Source organism: Cervus canadensis, chromosome 8, assembly GCF_019320065.1.
Source record: "Cervus canadensis isolate Bull #8, Minnesota chromosome 8, ASM1932006v1, whole genome shotgun sequence".
Lineage (NCBI taxonomy): Eukaryota > Metazoa > Chordata > Mammalia > Artiodactyla > Cervidae > Cervus > Cervus canadensis.
Genome location: NC_057393.1, coordinates 1566390 through 1584588, shown reverse-complemented (window position 1 = coordinate 1584588; position 18199 = coordinate 1566390). Strand labels below are relative to the sequence as shown.

Below are 18199 nucleotides of genomic sequence, written 5' to 3'. Positions count from 1 at the left end.
CAGCTCCTGCAGGAACTCCTCTGTGTGGACGGGTAACTGGGGGGTTGGTAAATCAGTGTCTTTAAGATGCGTGGCCCCAGGACGGTCACAGCCTGGACCAGGCCCTCGACTACAAGACCGGGGAGCCCCATTCCGGGGGGAAGGGGGGCTGGGGAACAAGTTCCGAGAGGCTGAGCTGCCTCTGAGTCGCTGAAGGAGGTTGTCGCTGTCACATGCAGGACCCCTTTGTGACCCTCGCGTTCAGGGGCCATGCCCCAGTTCTGTCCTGATGCGGGTCAGGAAGCCACCACTGTGGGTCTGTGCTGCTGGGAGGCTACGGGGGACGGGGAGGCTCGAAGCCCAGGGCCAGGCATCCCCCCAGCCACCGGAATCACCACCCCAGGGACTCACTTGCCAGGTTCGGGGGCCCACAGAGAGGGGCAGCGTCCCCAGCACGGAAGGAGGCCAGCCTTCCACAGGGAGGGTGGCTCGAGGCTCTCAGGGCAGAGAGCAGTCACTCTCTGAGCTGGCTTCTCCCCGAATCCATCAAAATGGGTTTCCATTCTTGCTCAAGAGTCACCAAAAGACAGTGATAAGGTTCAGTTGTTTCAAAAACAACCTCCCCACCCAAAATAGCCTCCCCAGCACCACTCCGCAGGTCCACCTCCCCAGCACTACCACCCCCAAGACAGGAGGGTGGAACCAGCCTCACAGCAGCTCTGGGCTGTCCCCCTGCAATGGCCTCCCCGAAGGCAAGAGCCAAAGAGGTTCCCTGTGAGGCGGCCGTGGGTGTGGAATGAATGAGTGAGTGAATGCATGAGCAAGTTAACACAAGGATGCGACGCAAAGCCCCTGGCGCCCCCTCCCTGGTGGTGGTGGTTTAGTCGCTAAACCGCATCCAGTTCTTGCGACCCCGTGGACCGTAGCCTGATTGAAGCCGCTCTGCGGGAAGTGTCTGTGAAGTCTGGGCCCCATGACACCCATCAAGGGTCACGCCCAGCAGCCTGGCTGAATGGCCATTGGCTGACCAAGACCCCAAGCCGGGGGCTCCCTCCATCCTGCCTCTCGGGGAGAAGCCTCGTGGGAGGCATGGCGGGTGGAGGGTTGGCTCCAGGCTGTGTCTTATGTGGGTGCTCAGTCAGGGGGCCATGCTGCGGCCACAGGGGAGGGGCAAGCCGGCCGGACCCAGGAGAGGGTCACATTCAAGGCCCCCTCGGCCACCTGCCCAAAGGAGGGGTGGGCTGCCTCTGCCCCCCTGCCGCCTGAAAGGCCCTTCCCAGCCTCAGAGTCACCGCAGGGCCAAGAGAGAGGGTCTCCCACAAGAAGCCCACCGACCAGCAGCGCCTCCTCACAGGAAGACCAGGCAGTAAGGGAAGGCAGGCTGGCGGAGGCCACGGGGAAGCTCCAGGGCCCATCGACCGAGCAAGGGCTCCTCCAGGGCGCCCGGGGGCAAGCCTCCCACACCCCAGCATGCACGCAGCACCCCCGGATTTACAAAGGTGGCTGTGAGGAGAAAGCAAAGGAGTGGATCTGAAATGTCTGCAGACAGGCATCGCGGCCTGGGGCCGCAGACCCCACATCCTTCCCCCAAGGGAGAGCGAGGGAAGAACCAAGGTGAAGAAGAAAGATGCAGACAGTGTTTGAAGTGATGATTAATCAGGGGAAAGGGACAGGGTGGGGGAGGGAACAGGAGGCTGGTTGCACTTTACCAAAGTGAAAGGGACAGTCTCTCTGGGAAAATGAGATCTGGGCAAAACTCTAACGAGACGAGGGAGAGGCCACCCAGAAACCTGCAGAACGTTCCAGGCAGAGAGGAAAGCAGGTGCCAAGGCCCTGGGGCTGCAGGAGCTGCTAGGGAGTGAGGAAGATGAGGAAGAGGGGAGCCTGGAGGGTGAGGAGGGAGGCCGGAGGGATGCAGGGAGAGGCAGGGCAAGGTCTGGTGGCCACGGGGAGCTCAGGTTTTGGGCCAAGTGTGAGATGGGGGCCTTAGGTGGGTTTTGAGCAGAAAAGTGACCCAGGTGTCTTGAGACATCTAGGACCAGGGTGGGGAGAGGGTGTTGTGTATTGGTCGGTCACAGACCACCTAAGTGTCCATCCCAGCCCAGGCTGAGAGCCAGAGAAGAACAGGAAGGTGCTGGCCCCAGCAGAACCGGCTCCAAGCAGGGGAGGCCAGAGGTAAAAGTTCAGTTCCCAGAGCAAAGCTGGTCAGGGCCGGGCAGACACCAAGCAGAGCTGGTCAGGTGGAAGGCACGGAGACAGAACTGGGTCAGAACCCAGAGATCGCGGAGCCCAGGGCAGGTCCAGCCAGAGGAGAGGGGCTCTGAGCTCAGAATCAGGGCCTCGGGGCCTGGAGGGATGGGTGGCTGGCTGGATGCTGGGGGAAAGCTGCAAGACACCCCCAGGCCCAGCAGAAGGGAGACTGCCATTCTCTCTGGGGTCCTCAGGGCACAGGCAAGACCCCAGGGCTTGTCTGATGTGCCTGGGGAGCCTAACAAATCTGCTCACCCTCACAGCAGCTCACAACTGAACACACTTATTATCTCAGCGCTCTAGAGGCCAGAGTCTGACAAGGTCCGTCTGGGCTAGAATCCAGGTCTCCGCAGGCCTGGCCCCTCCTGGAGGCTCTGGAGAGAACTGGCTCCCTCCGCCTTCTGGCCTGAGAGGCATCCCCTCCCCTGGGTCATGCCCACCCCTCCATCCTCAAAGCCAGCCTTGGCTCTCAGGCTCTGCTGGCCCCCCGGGATGAGGCTGGGCCCGCCTGGATGGTCCAGGAAAGGCCAGCTGCTCATCAGCCTCCATCCCTGCCATACTCACCGGTTCAGCAGATCCAGGTGCAGACGTCTCTGGGGCCCACGCCCTGCCAGCCCCGGGGCTGCTCTCCAGGTGGGTCTGAGATGGGGAGGGGACAGAGACCAAACCCACAGCAGGTGCATCTGTGGGCAGGGTGTGGCTCCAGCACAGCTGGAAGCAGCCCCTCTAGCGGGGCTGCAGCTGGGAGAGGGGACAGAGGAGGCAGCGGCAGGTCTGTCCCGGAGGCTGGTGCAAGTGGGTGAAGCAGACGCCGTCCAGGGTCGGTTGGCGGCGCCCGATACGGATGCGAAGAACCATTCGGAGCACACCTAGGAGGCACGCAGCAAGGTGGGAACCCAGGGAGAGGACCCGCTGGGCTCATGGGCAGCAGGCAGGGGAGGGCTGTGGGTGCCGTGGGCCCCTAGAGCACAGTCCGCACCACCCCGAGCACGGGCACCTCCGTCCATCACCAGCGAGGAAAGGGGGCCGCCACCTGCAAACAGGAACGAGGGCCGGCGCGCCCAGCTTCGATCCGCCCAGACAGAGGATGCGGTGTTCACAGAGACGGAATAAGCAGAGGGCGGGGAGAGACACGTCTGCTACAAAGCCCGTCCCCGTGTTCCGAGCCGGGTGCATGGTGTGATTGGACACTGAGCTCGGCCCTCTCCCACTCCCCCCAGGACTGAGCTGACCTCAGACGACCACAGGCATGGCGGCAGGGGGCGGGGGACACTCCGCAGTCAGAGGCCGTCATCATGGCCATTCAAGTCCAAGGAATAATGACCAATAGCCGCAGGGGGCAAGTTTTTCAAAAAATGTTTCAACTTTGTGCAACAAACAGTGATCCCGGGAGGAGTGAAGGCTCCAGAAACACAGGAGCATCTCAGTGGGTTTGCAGGCCCCCGTGGGTGGCGGGGACAGAGTGGGGATGAGCGAGAAGTCCAGGCTGCGGCCCAAGGACCTGAGGGTGGGCCTCCGGCCCTGCGAACGCTGAACCATCGGCAGCTTCCAGCTTTAGGACGGGGGCCGCCAGTCAGGATTCTCCAGAGAAACAGAGCCAGCAGGACAGAGGTGTGTGTACCTAGAGACGGAAGACTGATAGATAAATAGATAAGTAGGTGGAAGGGAGCCGGGGGAGAAAAAAGAAGACAAATTTGAAGTGCTCAGCTCACAGGATACGGGAGGCTGGCAGGTCCAAAATCTGCGGAGCAGACATAGCCTGGAGCCCCCGCGGAAAGGCGTCTGTGGGCAGGAGCCCCTCCCTTGGAGATGTCAGTCCTCTTCTTAATGCCTTCATCAGATTGGGGGAGCCGGCCCCCCAACACACACACACACAGAGCATAATCTACCTAAATCTACTGATATAAATCTTCATCTCATCCAAGGCATACCTTCATGCAACACCTAGAATAACATCCGCCTAAACACCCAGGTACCAAGGCCCAGCCAAGCTGACAGTACCATCATGACGGTACCCTCACAGGGCCCGTGGGTGACTGCACCCCTAATGGGAAGGGCCAGGGAGAGCCAGCATCTCTCTCCAAAGGCCAAGAGGGCGTGCGGAGCTAGCGCAGCTCCCAGGAAGGCGGATGAGGCCGGGCCGCACGTGGTGCGTCCACGTGGAGAGGAGTTCCCCGATGCGCAGATGAATTCGTCTTGTTAAAAATCTTCCACACGAGCGGGTAAGTGCAATGCCGCTTGAGTCAGAATCCTAAAGCAATCTTGCCCGTTTTCTTTGCTTAAAGAAGCAAAATGGTGTGTAAAATCACACGGAAGAAAGATGTCTGAAAATAGCTGAGAACGTTTTTTTTTTTAATCGTGAGATGGGAATCGACCTTTTCAGCTACGAAAACTTCCAGCATCACCAGGCAATCCTGACCACAGGCCTGAACCCAGGAACCCGCAGGAGGAGCAAGGGCCCAGCAGAGCGGCGGAGGCTGGTCCAGATCCCGCCGGGAAGGCGGGCTGGGGCGGGAACAGCGGCTGGACGTGAGACGCCGGCATCACTGGAACCAGGGGGAGAAATGCAGACCCTGTGCCCACCGGGGTAAAAACCCACTCCACATGGATGGAGATGTGAGTGGACAGGGTGAGAATAGGAAGAGATGACTAAAAACGACATTTCATCCTCCAAAGAGGAGAGACCTTCCCCCTTAAGACAACTAATCTGGAAACCATAAAGGAAAGTACGACAGTTTAACAAGTGTATAGCAGTTTTTCTTTTAAAATATTTTTACATATCTTATCACATCATTATTTTCACCTTTTTTCTTGTGCAGTTTACATACAGATAAAATGCATGAAGTTTATATGTATAGTTTAATCAATAATTATAAAGAAAATTCATACACCTATCACCCAGATAAATAAACTACTCCTAAACAATAAAAGCAGATGCTAAAAAATAACTGTCAGCTCAAAATAACAGTGGCAAGAGTGTGTGGGGTGATTACGGTGAGTGGAGAGATGAAAGGAAGGCAGGCACGGTCAGGGGCTGGGAACAGGGAGCGGGGAATGCTCTGCTGGGAGGTGCTGGACGGCAGGTAAAGAGGTAAGGTGCTATTTGAAGGCAAACTCTGATTTGTTAAAAATGTATATTAAGAACCCTGGGGCAACCACTAAGAAATTTCTTAAAAGAAGGAAGGTTGATACTCTAAGAGTGGAGATAAAACAGAATCGTACAAAATGGTCAGTGAAAACCAGAGCAGGTAGGAAAAGTGTGAAGTCACTCAGTCGTGTCCAACTCCTTGCAACCCCATGGACTGTAGCCCGCCAGGCTCCTCTGTCCATGGAATTTTCCAGGCAAGAATACTGGAGTGGGTTCCCATTCCCTTCTCCAGGGGATCTTCCCAACCTGGGGATCGAACCCGGGTCTTCCGCACTACTGGCAAACTCTTTACCATCTGAGCCAAGTGGGAGGAAAAAAAAAAAGAATAAAGGCAAGAAAAAGAAATGAGTTAAAAATGGTAGGTATTAGTATTAGTTCAATAATATCAAATCATTTAAAATGTGAATGGTCTAAACACATCAATTAAAAGCAGAGATGGTCAGAGTGACTTTTTATAAAACGAAGCCTGACTAGCTATTGACTACAGTAAACCCACTTTGAATAGAAAGACAAGGATAGGTTAAAAGTGAAGAGGTGGAGAAAGATGTACCACGAATCACTAGTCAGAAGAAAGTTAGATCGGCTCTATTTATTCAGATTTCATTCCCCAGTGGCTCAGATGATAAAGAATCTGCAGGCAATGCAGGAGACCCGGGTTTGATCCCTGGGTAGGGAAGATTCCCTGGAGAAGGGCATGGCAACCCACTCCAATATTCCTGCCTGGAGGAGCCCATGGACAGAGGAGGCTGGTGGGCTACAGGCCACGGGGCCACAAATTTCAGAACCGGGAGAATGATCAGGGACAAGGAGAGGCATTACATAATGACAAAGAGTCGGTTCTCCAGGGCACACGACAAACCTAACAATGAAGCATCAGAACATGTGAGACCAACGCTGGCAGAACCAAAAAGAGAAACTCGGGATTCCAGTGTGATAGATGGAGGCTTCATCACCACACCTCCGCACCCGACGGGTCCGGCCGGCGGAAAGCAGCCAGGACACAGCTGACCCCAACAGCGCCCTCAGTCACCTGGGGGCTGTCTCACCCAACGGCGGCATCACGCACGCCCCTCACACCAAGAGAATGACAAAGGGCATTCTTACCTGCCTACCAGCAATGAACAATTAGAAACTGGAATTTTAAAAACAGCTCCAAAACACTGAAATCCTTAGGTGCATATTTGAATAAGAAGGAACTGCAGGATCCGTCTTCTGAAAACTGCAGACACTAATGCGAGAAATCAAAGATTTAAAGGAGCGCAGAGATATTTGTGCTCACGGCCAGAAGACTTTGTGATACTTAAGTCATCGAGTCTTCCCAACTTGATCAAGACGTTCAATGGGATTGCAAAGTCACTTGGTAGATATTGACAAACTGATTATAAAGTTTTCGTGGAGAGGCAAAAGACCCAAAATTGGCCACTCTGAAGAAGGAGGACAAATGTGAAAGTCTCACTCTACCCAATTTCAGGAACTACTGTAAAGTCACAGTAATCAACACAGCATGGTTTTGGCAAAAGAACAGACACACAGACCAACGGACTGAATAGAGGCCCACATAAACATGGTTAGTTGATGTTTTTAACAAAAGTGAAAAGGCAATTCAAAGGAGAAAATATAGTCTTTTTAAGAATGGAACAATGGTGCCCACATGCAAAAAAAAAAAAGGAAAAAAACCTACACACAGACTTGACTTCTAATGGGAGCTGGATTTCTCTTTGGCATGGTGAACCTCTTCTGGAAGTAGATGGCTTTGGTTTCCTCATCTGTAAAATATAGGGTTTATCTCCTAGGAGAACTACAAGGGTTAAAAAGCATCCACGTTGGGCACTGAGCATATTCTCTTACACAGAACAGTTCAGTTCAGCCACTCAGTCATGTCCCACTCTCTGCAACCCCATGGACTGCAGCACGCCAGGCCTCCCTGTCCATCACCAACTCCTGGAGCTTGCTCAGACCTGTCCATTGAGTCAGTGATGCCACCCAACCATCTCATCCTCTGTTGTCCCCTTCTCCTCCCGCCTGCAGTCTTTTGCAGCATCAGGGGCTTTTTCCAGTGAGTCAGTTCTTCACATCAGGTGGCCAAAGTATTGGAGTTTCAGCTTCAGCATTGGTCCTTCCAATGAATTCAGGACTGATTTCCTTTAGGATGGACTTGTTGGATCTCCTTGCAGCCCAAGGGACTCTCAAGAGTCTTCTCCAACACCACAGTTCAAAAGCACCAATTCTTCCATGCTTACACAGAACACCCCTCAGTAAATCAGCTGCCATCACGGTTACTGTCTCATCCTTTATATATGCAAGCAGAGAAGCCTCTTTTGACGAGACAAGGAAAAACTTAATTGTCCTAAAAGGATTTTTTAAATTATTTGTTGATAGACATATTTTCCCTTATTGTGATACCCACGTATTTTCAATTAAGAGCAAGCAACAGAAATGAGTTAATAAATAAATGAAACAATCGTGGACACTTTGCTGTCTCTGGAGGTTAAGTCTCTGCCGTGAAATGAAATAAGGAACAGAAGAGGGGCCTGCAGAGACAGAGGCCACTTTGTGGCAAAGGCCGCCTCCAGGTGCCAAATGCCAGACGCCCTGAGCCCGCGGGGGATTGCTCCCGGCCGGAAGGAGGCAGGACCTGGCAGAAGGCCCTGGGGCGTGGGCAGCCAGAGCTCGGATGCTCCCCTGGGGCCGCTGCCACCTGCCTGAGCTCCCGGGTGCCCACCAGCTGCTCCGGGACCTTCCAGGCTGGCCTCTGTCTGCAAGCAGGGCGTGTGGGCCTTCTTAATGAGAAACTCCTGCTGGCAGACTCTCCAGGGCTGGGCCTGGGGTGGAATGGCACCTGGTGCTCAGGATGGAGCCCGAGGCCTGCCTGCTGGCAGGTCCTCGGAGGCTGAGGGCTCGGCAGGAGAGCTGCCCCTGCTGTCCCTTGACCTGAGGGCACTGAGCCCGTGATCACCCCCAGGACATCGCCGAATCCTGCCCACTCCTGAAAGGGTCACGGAAATGCTGCCAGCTGATCCACCATCACCCACGGGCCCCCAAGGGGTGCAGAGCATGGGGAGGCCTGAGAAGAGGCCAGAGCTGGGGTGCCCTGCAGCAAAAGCACTTCTCATCACCTGCCCGTCACACCAGGGCAGGGCAAGGCCCGGGGGCTGGCAGTGGCCGCTCTGGGGAGTGAGTGATGAGAGAGGGTCTGTGGCCCGACCCCCGGCCCGCGGGCCCCACGTCCTGGGCAGACCCTACAGGGCCGGGCTGGCCACGACACCCATCCCCGGGGGTCAGAGAGCCACAAATGGCTTTGTCAATCGCCAAGAGCTAAATGCGTGTCAGGGCGGTTAGTATCACTGCTCCTCATCAGACTAACCAGCCATATTCCATGATCACAAAGTCTCTCTGCGAAGAGCAGGTCGGGACACGAATGCTCATTAAGAATTCCAAGTGACTTTACACGGTTCTGCTGACCTTTGCATGAATTCTTGCTTTTTCTCCCCTCATTAAATCCTATTCCTGGAGCCCTTATTAGCTCCCCGGTCTCTCCCCTGATTAAATAATGACCCAAGATCACTGACGTCAGTGTCTCCCATTCTCCTCACACGGCAACCCACGGCACCCCCACTTTGGACACAGCCAGCTTTGCCGCGAGTGCTGGTCGGTTACCAGGCACTTCTCCATCACCCTGTTTGTATGCACAGACCGTGCCTCTCACACCAATTATGAAAAGCTTGCAACTTTCAGGGGGAGAAATTCACTTTTACAAATAATTAGGTTGGGGTTTGATGTTCCCTGCAGGAAAAGGGCCCTCATGACTCCCACTCCATCAGCCAAGTCCTCAGAAGCTTGGGACACCACAGGGAGATATTCTCTCTGACAGCACAGAGGAGGCCCTTCTGCTTTCTTCCTCTGAACTGAGCCGAGGCCACTCTGATAGGTGGGCACCCACGCGCGCTGCGACAGAGTGTCTGTCCTCCGGCAGCTCCGGCCCTTTGTACACCAAGTGTCTATCAACTTAGACTAGAAAGACTTCCCTGATTCCTTACTGGGGCAAGCACTGCAGTGTAGGTTTCCAAGGGTTTGAAGTTTAAGGTGGGTCCACAACAACAACAACAAAAAACACTACACAAACCAAAAGAAGACTCTTGAGAGTCCCTTGGACTGCAAGGAGATCCAACCAGTCCGTCCTAAAGGAGATCAGTCCTGGGCGTTCACTGGAAGGACTGATGCTGAAGCTGAAACTAATACTTCAGCCACCCGGTGCAAAGAACTGACTCCTGGAAAAGACTCCAATGCTGAGAAAGATTGAAGGCGGGAGGAAAAGGGGACGACAGAGGATGAGATGTTCGGATGTCATCACTGACGTGATGGACATGAGTTTGAGTAAACGTCGGGAGTTGGTGATGGACAGGGAGGCCCAGGGTGGTGCAGTCCATGGGGTCACAAAAAGTCGGACACGACTGAGTGACTGAACTGAACTGAACTGAATGCAAACCAATTCGAAAGTGTGCAACAGTCTCAAAAAGACATTTCTCAGGAAAAAAAAAAAAAAAAAGACCAATAGCAAATAAGTACATGAAACGATGCTCAGCATTACTTATTATTCAGTTCAGTTCAGTCGCTCAGTCATGTCCGACTCTTTGCGACCCCATGAATCGCAGCACGCCAGGCCTCCCTGTTCATCACTAACTCCCGGAGTCTACCCAAACTCGTGCCCATCGAGTCGGTGATGCCATCCAGCCGTCTCATCCTCTGTCGTCCCCTTCTCCTCTTGCCCCCAATCCCTCCAGCATCAGGGTCTTTTCCAATGAGTCAACTCTTCCCATGAGGTGGCCAAAGTATTGGAGTTTCAGCTTCAACATTAGTCCTTCCAATGAACACCCAGGACTGATCTCCCTTAGGATGGACTGGTTGGATCTCCTTGCAGTCCAAGGGACTCTCAAGAGTCTTCTCCAACACCACAGTTCAAAAGCATCAATTCTTCGGTGCTCAGCTTTCTTCACAGTCCAACTCTCACATCCATACATGACCACTGGAAAAACCATAGCCTTGACCAGATGGACCTTTGTTGGCAGAGTAATGTCTCTGCTTTTTAATATGCTATCTAGGTTGACCATAACTTTCCTTCCAAGGAGTAAGTGTCTTTTACTTATTACTAGGGAAATGCAAATCAAAGTACAATGAGATACTCATTAGAATGGCTATCATCAGAGGGGGGGGAAAAACAAAATAGAAAACAGGAAGTTTAGGGAGGTGTGGTGAAACTGGAAACTTTGTGCATTATCAGCAAGAATGTAAAATGGTGCAGCCTTTGGGGAAAACAGTATGGCAATTATTCCAAAAAATCTAAAATGGCATTACCATATGAACTAGCAACTCCACTTCTGAGTATAGACCTAAAAGCATGGAAAGCAAGGACTCAAACAGGTATCTGTAGACTCGGGTTCACAGCAGCCTGATTCACACCCAGGGAAAGGCGGAAAGAATCCCAGCACCCATCAGGGGACAAGCAGAGAAGGGAGTGCGGTCCATCCACATCACAGGACACCGTCCAGCCTCCAAGGAAAGGAGGTTCTGACACGAGCTGCAGCCTGGGTGAACCCTGAGGACCGCAGGCTACACACGCTCCGTCAGGGACCCTGTGTGATGCCAGCTCACCAGGTGCACGAACAAGCCTGACGCTAGAGGCAGAGAGGAGAGCAGACGTTCCCAGCACTGGGGGATGGGGAGGAAGGGAGTGCTTGATGGGGACAGAGTTTCTGTTTGGGAAGATGAGACACTTCCTGAGACAGAACTCGAGATGGTTACACAATGTTATGCATAAACTTTAATGCCACTGAACTGCATATTACATGCATTCACCACACTTTTTAAAAAGGAAAAGCAAAATGCACTTTTTTAAAAGTTCAAGGCCCATGCCCTGACAGCCCCTAGGCCAGCCTGGGCAGGCTGAGACAGGCCGGGACCTGGGACCCTGAGCCGCAGTCCTGGTGCCTGGACAGATATCTCCTCGAGCAACAGATACAAAGAAACTATAAAGGCCAAAAAAAATAACTTCTTGCATGGGCAGTTGGGACAAATTCTGGACAAAAGAAACTAAAGGGCCAAAAAACTCAACTGCCACTTCTGAAGAGGCTGGAAGCAAAAGCAGGGCACTGAGCAGGCCCCCTGCACATGACACTGAAGGGGCAGGCAAGCCACCTGAGCCCGCGCGGGCCCGGACACCCCCACCCCACCCCACAGGAGGGACCGGCTCCCCGCCCTGGGGGGTGAGGAGCAAGGGGGCCACTCCCCGATGCTGCAGGGCCTCCAGTAAATCCTTGCCTGACCTTCTGTGTGGCCTCGAGTCGATTTCTGTTGACCAGGGAGACCAAGGAGCCTTTCCATATCAGAACAGCAGCCCAACTAGTCTGACGAGACAAACAGTCCTGCCCAGAGGCTGTGAGCGGCGCTGTCAGCCCTGGGAAGAGGGGAAGCCTGCAGGTGAGTCTGCACCATCTGCCCAGAGCCCCTGAGTCCTGAGAAGACACTCTTCAAGCCAGCCTCAGGAAAGAAGGAGCATCACTAATGTTCTAACAATAATAAACTGAAACTTTAACTTAATTCTATTGAAACTATCCCATATTTATAACCCACCATATTTTGAGACTGCAGCAAAACAGACTTAGAGAGTTTCTGCTGTGACTTCTCAGATTCTGTCCTTTCAGGCCACAGAGCAGACTTGGAGACCCAAGGCTGCCCTTTCACATAAACGGACAGCAGGGTGCTTTGTGGTCTGAAAAAGCCTCTGTCTGAGATGTTGAAAAGGTTCTGTACCCAGCCTGAAGACCTAAGCAGGAGACCCATTTGAACTCTTTAAAGCAACATGAAAATAGATGAACAGCAAAAAGCCTTCCAAACAGGTCTTTGGACCCTAAGCCCTGGTAGATGAGTTGGCTTCCCCATCCCCCACACAGAGCAATGCAGTTGCTACCCTGGGGCTTTGGGAAGAAATGACTCTAGGTTTCTTGAGAAACTGAGGACAGATGGGATACAAGTCACCAGTGGCTCCCTGATATGAACCATTGTGAATTCTATCCTAAACCTACATTCATGAACGTGAGAAGATTTACAGCAGGAGTGGTCAATAGGAGAAAGATGGACTTGCCAAGAGGAGGCAGCACTGATACGGTGCCCCCTCATCCTCAAAGTCCTTCAAGATAGCCCGATCCTCCCAGCATGCACAGGGTAGCTAATACCCCACCCCCCGATCCTGGGTTTCTCCCAGCATGCACAGGGTGGCTAATACTGACCCGATCCTGGGATTCTCCCAGCATGCACAGGGTGGCTAATGCTCCCCCATCCTGGGATTCTCCCAGCATGCACAGCAGTGGCTGAACCCTCACTGGAGGTGGAAACGCAGGCCAGCTGCCCCAGAGGCTCCTGTGTTGTTGTTCAGTCACCTAGTTGTGTACGACTCTCTGCGACCCCGTGGACTGCAGCACGCCAGGCTCCTCTGTCCACCATCTCCCAGGGTTTGCTCAAATTCATGTCCACTGAGTCAGTGATGAAGACAGGGATGAACTCTAGGTCTCCTACTAGAGTTTATCACCCAATATGGTAACCATTAGTTACATAAGCTATTTCACTTAAATCTAAACTAAGCTTAAATAAAATTTAAAACTCAGTTCTCCAGCCACACTAGCCATATTTCCACAGCACCATGTGGCTAGTGACAACTTAGTGGCTAGTGGACTTGCCAGGTGGCTCAGTGGTAAAGAATCTGTCTGCCAAGCGGGAGACCTGAGTTTGATCCCTGGGTTGGGAAGATCCCCTGGAGGAGGAAATGGCTATCCATTCCAGTATTCTTGTCTGGGAAATTCCATGGATGGAGAAGTCTGGCGGGCTACAGTCCGTGGGGCCGCCCAGAGTCTGACGACTGAGCGACTAAAGAGCGGCAGCAGCGAAAGCACCGACAGTGCGGATCTAGAACAGCCCGTCCTGGCGTGAGCCGCTGTCTGCAGAGCTCTCCTAGAGGCGGCCACAGCCTCCGTCTGGGTGTGGAGGTCACCTCAAGGCTCAATTACATCACACCTACTCAGTGGCCCCCAAGCACTGAGCAATTCCAGAAGCAAGAGGAGAAACTCCAGAGGGCTCCCCCTCCTGCCCACGTGCTCAGTGGCTGTTTCTGGAATATTCCCCAGTGTGTGAGCAACAAATGAAACCACAGCCATGTTGGTGTCCCAGGAAAACAGAGGGCAGCTTGAGCAGCCTGGTTCCAGAGAATGGCATTGCCACCTCCCCTGCTGGGGCATCCTCTCAGGTGACAAAAACTCATATTTAGTAATTAAAGCTCCAGCATTATCCGTTTAAGGCATGAAGTTGACTTTTCACCTCCTAAAGCCTTCATAATTGCTCTTATTATTATGCCAGAATTTTATCTCAGTTGAAATTTTCTTTTTTTGCATCCTACTGTAAGTGTTAATAAGCTGTATTTAAGACCTCACCTTGCAATTATGTTGAGCAGACTAAATAAATCAACACTGGCACTTCGTCCATTTAAGGGAAAAACCTGAACTGCTGCTAACTTAACAAACATTTGGGAAGACAGAGCTGATGAACCTTTTAATGCCTCCAAAGTAAGCATATTTGATCTATGGTGATAAACATGGGGGTGGCATTACTGCAAAGTCCTGTGTCAGGGGGCAGGGGAGGTGAGTGGATGGGCCTCGTGCTGGACCCCAGGTGGGAGAGAAAGACGGGGTCACAGGAGAGGAAAAAGTAAGGGGATGCACTTGACAGGACCCAGCGTCCGGGGTTCAGAGACTCGCCTGCCTGTGCTTCTCCTTCCTGTTTAAGAGCCCGTGGGCTCATCAGAGAGCAGGCTTTTTTATTTTATTTTTATTTTTTTTCATGATTAAGAAGTTGAATATTTATTATTAAATTGTTTATTCTCCTGCAAGGCTGTTGCTTCACTGTATAAAAATAGCACCAGCAAACACAGTATATTGCAAAATTAAGACAGTAATATTCTTCACTGGACACTATACAACTAACAAACTTTTCTCCACTGGCAGTTATTTCTAGTGGGAAGATCATTTTGACCCAAATCCAAGGATAGCTGTAAGCAAGTTACAATGTCATATAAGGTATAAGATAACCAGGTTATCCTTGAATTCCATAATTTTTGTAATTAGTTTTATCAGAGATAATTTCAGGAATTCTGAATATTATAACTGGAGCCTAGCCTAAAAATCACAGGATGCTGTGGAAAAGATACACAGTGTTTATCTGAAGGCATTAGAAAGTTAAGGGGTATTTTCTTCAGGAAACATTGTTACAAGTAGTTTCTTTTGCTAAAAGTTGCTTTTTAAATATCTATCCACTAATTTAAGACAACTATGCTAGATTAAGTTGTTTCAAAGTAGTTTATTTAGGGGGTTCCATTTTCATTCCTCAATAGATTTTATGTATTTTTCATGTGTTTCTTCACTCATTAGTTCATCTAGTTCGGACGGTTACTGAATGTCATCTTGATCAGCCAACCATCTTCATAACAAGACTTGTTGACAAGCCCTGGATTTTCTGCTAGAGCTTTATTAATTTCAGTTACTTCTCCTGATAGAGGGGAATAGAGTTCATTAGCACCTAACTCCTCTTGTTTGTTCAACTTTGTCCCAACTTCAGGCAGACTACAGTAAACAACATCTCCCAAAGCTTCCTGTGCAAAATTGCTGATTCCCACTTTTCCAGCACCGTTTTCTGTTGTTACCCATTCGTGTTTCTCTGTGAATTTCCGCACCGACAGCAGAGCAGGGCCGGTGCGCAGCGCCCGGACGGCACCGCCCGCAGTGCCCAGGGCCGCGGCGAGCAGGGCGCGCGGGGTGCGGAGATGGCGCGCAGGCTGCCGACCGCGGCCCGCACGCTCCGCACCGCTTGCAGCGCCGTGTTCGCACGGGTCGAGAGCAGGCTTTTTTAAAGAGCTGCCCTGCTGCCCTCGAATCAGCAGTGTCCCGGAGAGGTCTGTGCGGGGGCCCTGCAGGCCCTCGGGTCTCCAGGGTGCCGCTTGCAGGGCACATCCCACAGCTCTGATCATTCCCAGTAAGAAGGTTTCTGTCTCCCCTGGCTATGACAGTGTGCGCGCTGCCACAGAGGAGGGCATGGCAACCCACTCCAGTTCTCTTGCCTGGAGAAGCCCTTGGACAGGGGAGCCTGGTGGGCTACAGTCCGTGGGGGAGCAAAGGGTCGGACACGACTGAGCACGCATGCATGAGCACTGCTAAGAGGGAAAATAAGCCCTAAGAGTAAAATCCAAATCGACTTCCAGACAAAAGTGTCAACACTCAGATGGTCACACCTCCAAATACCACCACCAAAGGCCTGAGCCGCTGAACCTGGGGAGTCCCTCCTGGCTGGTGGGCAGGAAGAAGAGGGGCTGGGGAGGCCTGCCAGGCACCAGGCCACATCCCCTCACCTGCAGGAGGCGAGGCCATCAGACGCTGAACTGCTCTCCCAGCATCATCCAGGGAGAAGCCACGGGGCCTGCCAACCATGCCAGGTGGCATGACACCTAACCCAAGGCTGCCTGAACTTTCTCCAAATTCAGAGGCTAGGAAGCTCACCACACCAGCGATCTCGAGTGTGACCCAGGGCTGCCCGCCACACGCAGAAAATATGCAAGTTTTATCCACTGTTTTGCAATTGCAATATTTCACTCTAGATACACTCTTGAAAAAGACCAGCAAAAATTCAGGACCCTGCACAGAGGCGGCGGGCTCCCCGCCCTTTAAATGAGGGGCAAGGGCGCCACCCAGTGGTGGTCCGCTCCCATCAACCGTTTGCAGTGGGATATGGTTCCCCAACCCAGGCTGAACCCAGGCCCAGGCAGTGGAGCGCCAAGTCCCAACCACCTGTCCCCCAGGGAATTCCCAGCATCTTCCTCCTAATTTTAATTATTTGGGTGCCCGGAACATCCGCACACCCTACCCAGCACGCACATCCGGCCGGAAGTGTCCAGGGGAGCCAGGCGGTCAGCAGACAGCCCCCCAGCTGCTCCCCGCCTTCCTTATGCCAGGGGAGCCCAGACCCTGCCCCACCCTGGCCAAGGGGGCGTCCCCGAGAGCGTGTCTCTGGATGTGTCTCCCCAGGGGGCCTGCCCAGAGCTCCAGCCACAGAGCCTGGAGGATGGACGCTGGAGGGAGCTCCCTGGTCGGGGAACTAAGCCCCGCCAAGGCACACTGCCTGCTGCCTGCTGAGTCCCTTCAGTCGTGTCTGACTCTCTGCAACCCCATGCACTGTAGCCCGTCGGCTCCTCTGTCCATGGAATCCTCCAGGCAAGAATTCTCTGTCCATGGAATTCTCCAGGCAAGAATCCTCTGTCCATGGAATTCTCCAGGCAAGAATACTGCAGTGGGTTGCCAGTTCCTCCTCCAGAGAATCTTCACAAACCACACAACACAGCCAAAAACAACAACAAAAAGATAGGAAAATAATTTCTTCGGAAAGAACGTTAGATGCATGCGGCCCCAGGCGTTTGTATGAGTCCATAATGATCCAGACTGTGTTCCAATCGGGTTTTTTATTGAACGTACGTTGACGCCACACAGTCCCTTTGGATCACAGCAAGGCTGACTCGCCGTCACTTCTGTGGCTAACTTGTACGTGTGGTCTCCTCCTCACTACACGGCCTGACCGTCTTGCTTACCCTTGACCCAGGCGGGGGCAGGCTCCCCCAGGCCACTGGGCTGACCTCACAGGCGCCGGCACAGGGCCCATTTCCGCTAAGGATGTCTGGCGGCATCCTCCCGGCGGTCCGCCTTCCTGGACGGCCCTGGACTGGACCTGTACGTCCACTCCCTGCTGGGCTAGGAGCGCCTTGAGGACGGAGACCCCTCCCCACCCGTGCTCTCCTGGTGTAGAGCCGGTCTCGGAGCAGAGCAGGGGCCGAGCTGATGTGCGACATGGGACCCCAATTCCCGCATCTCTTGCGTTAGACGGAGGTCCCAGAGGCAAGCCGGGAGGGACCCGCCCCTGCTGGGCCCCCGGGGCCCCTGGGGCAGAGGAGGAGCCCGGCTCGGTAGGAGGGTGGGGCTGGCGGGCCCTACACGCCATCACGAGAGAGGCACAGAACGGAGGCCGCGTGGGGCGGATGCAGAGACTGGAGCCCGGCGCCAGCGGCCCCCGAAGCTGGGGAGGGCACGGTTTCTCCCCTCGCAGCTCCGGACGGAGCGGGGCCCTGCCGCCGTCTCGCTCTGGTCCCAGCGGTCCTGATTCTGAACTTGGGCCTCCGGGGCTGCAAGTGAACAAATTCCTATTTTTCCAGCCAGCTGGTCTGTGGTGCTCTGTCGCTGCAGCCTCAGGGCACTCACCCGCCTCCCTGTCTCATTTCTCTGGACTCCTTTGTACATTTTGGATACAAGTCCTTCATCAAATGTTTCTTTTGCAAATAACGTTCTCCCAGTCGGTGACTTATCTTTTTATTCTCTTAATAGCGTTTTTCACAAAGCAGAAGTCTTCTTTTATTCTAATGAAATCTAGTTTATACATTTTTCTCCCATCTGCTCTGTAGACACCCCTTCCATTCCCCCTCTGCTCCGGGACCCTTCCTCACCCCAATCAGATATACTAGCTCCGCCCATGAGCCCCCAGCCTGCCACCCTCCCGTGGCCTCTGGCCCATTGCGCCCAGCGCCTTGTCTCCGCAGTGCCCTCGGCCACGCGAGTCTTTCCTTGAATCTGGAAAAGTTGCAGGCCATGGGAGCACAGTGGATTTTATCAAACCACTCTTTTCTTTTTCTAAAGGAAACATTTCTAAAGTAGATTTCAAAAGTACACACTATATGCTGGGCGTTGT

At 53.3% G+C, this 18199-nt stretch overlaps 1 pseudogene; it reads right to left on the bottom strand.

Moving 5' to 3' along the window:
- Positions 1 to 14796: 14796 nt before the first annotated feature.
- LOC122446066 lies at positions 14797 to 17458 on the bottom strand (annotated as a pseudogene).
- Positions 17459 to 18199: the final 741 nt, after the last annotated feature.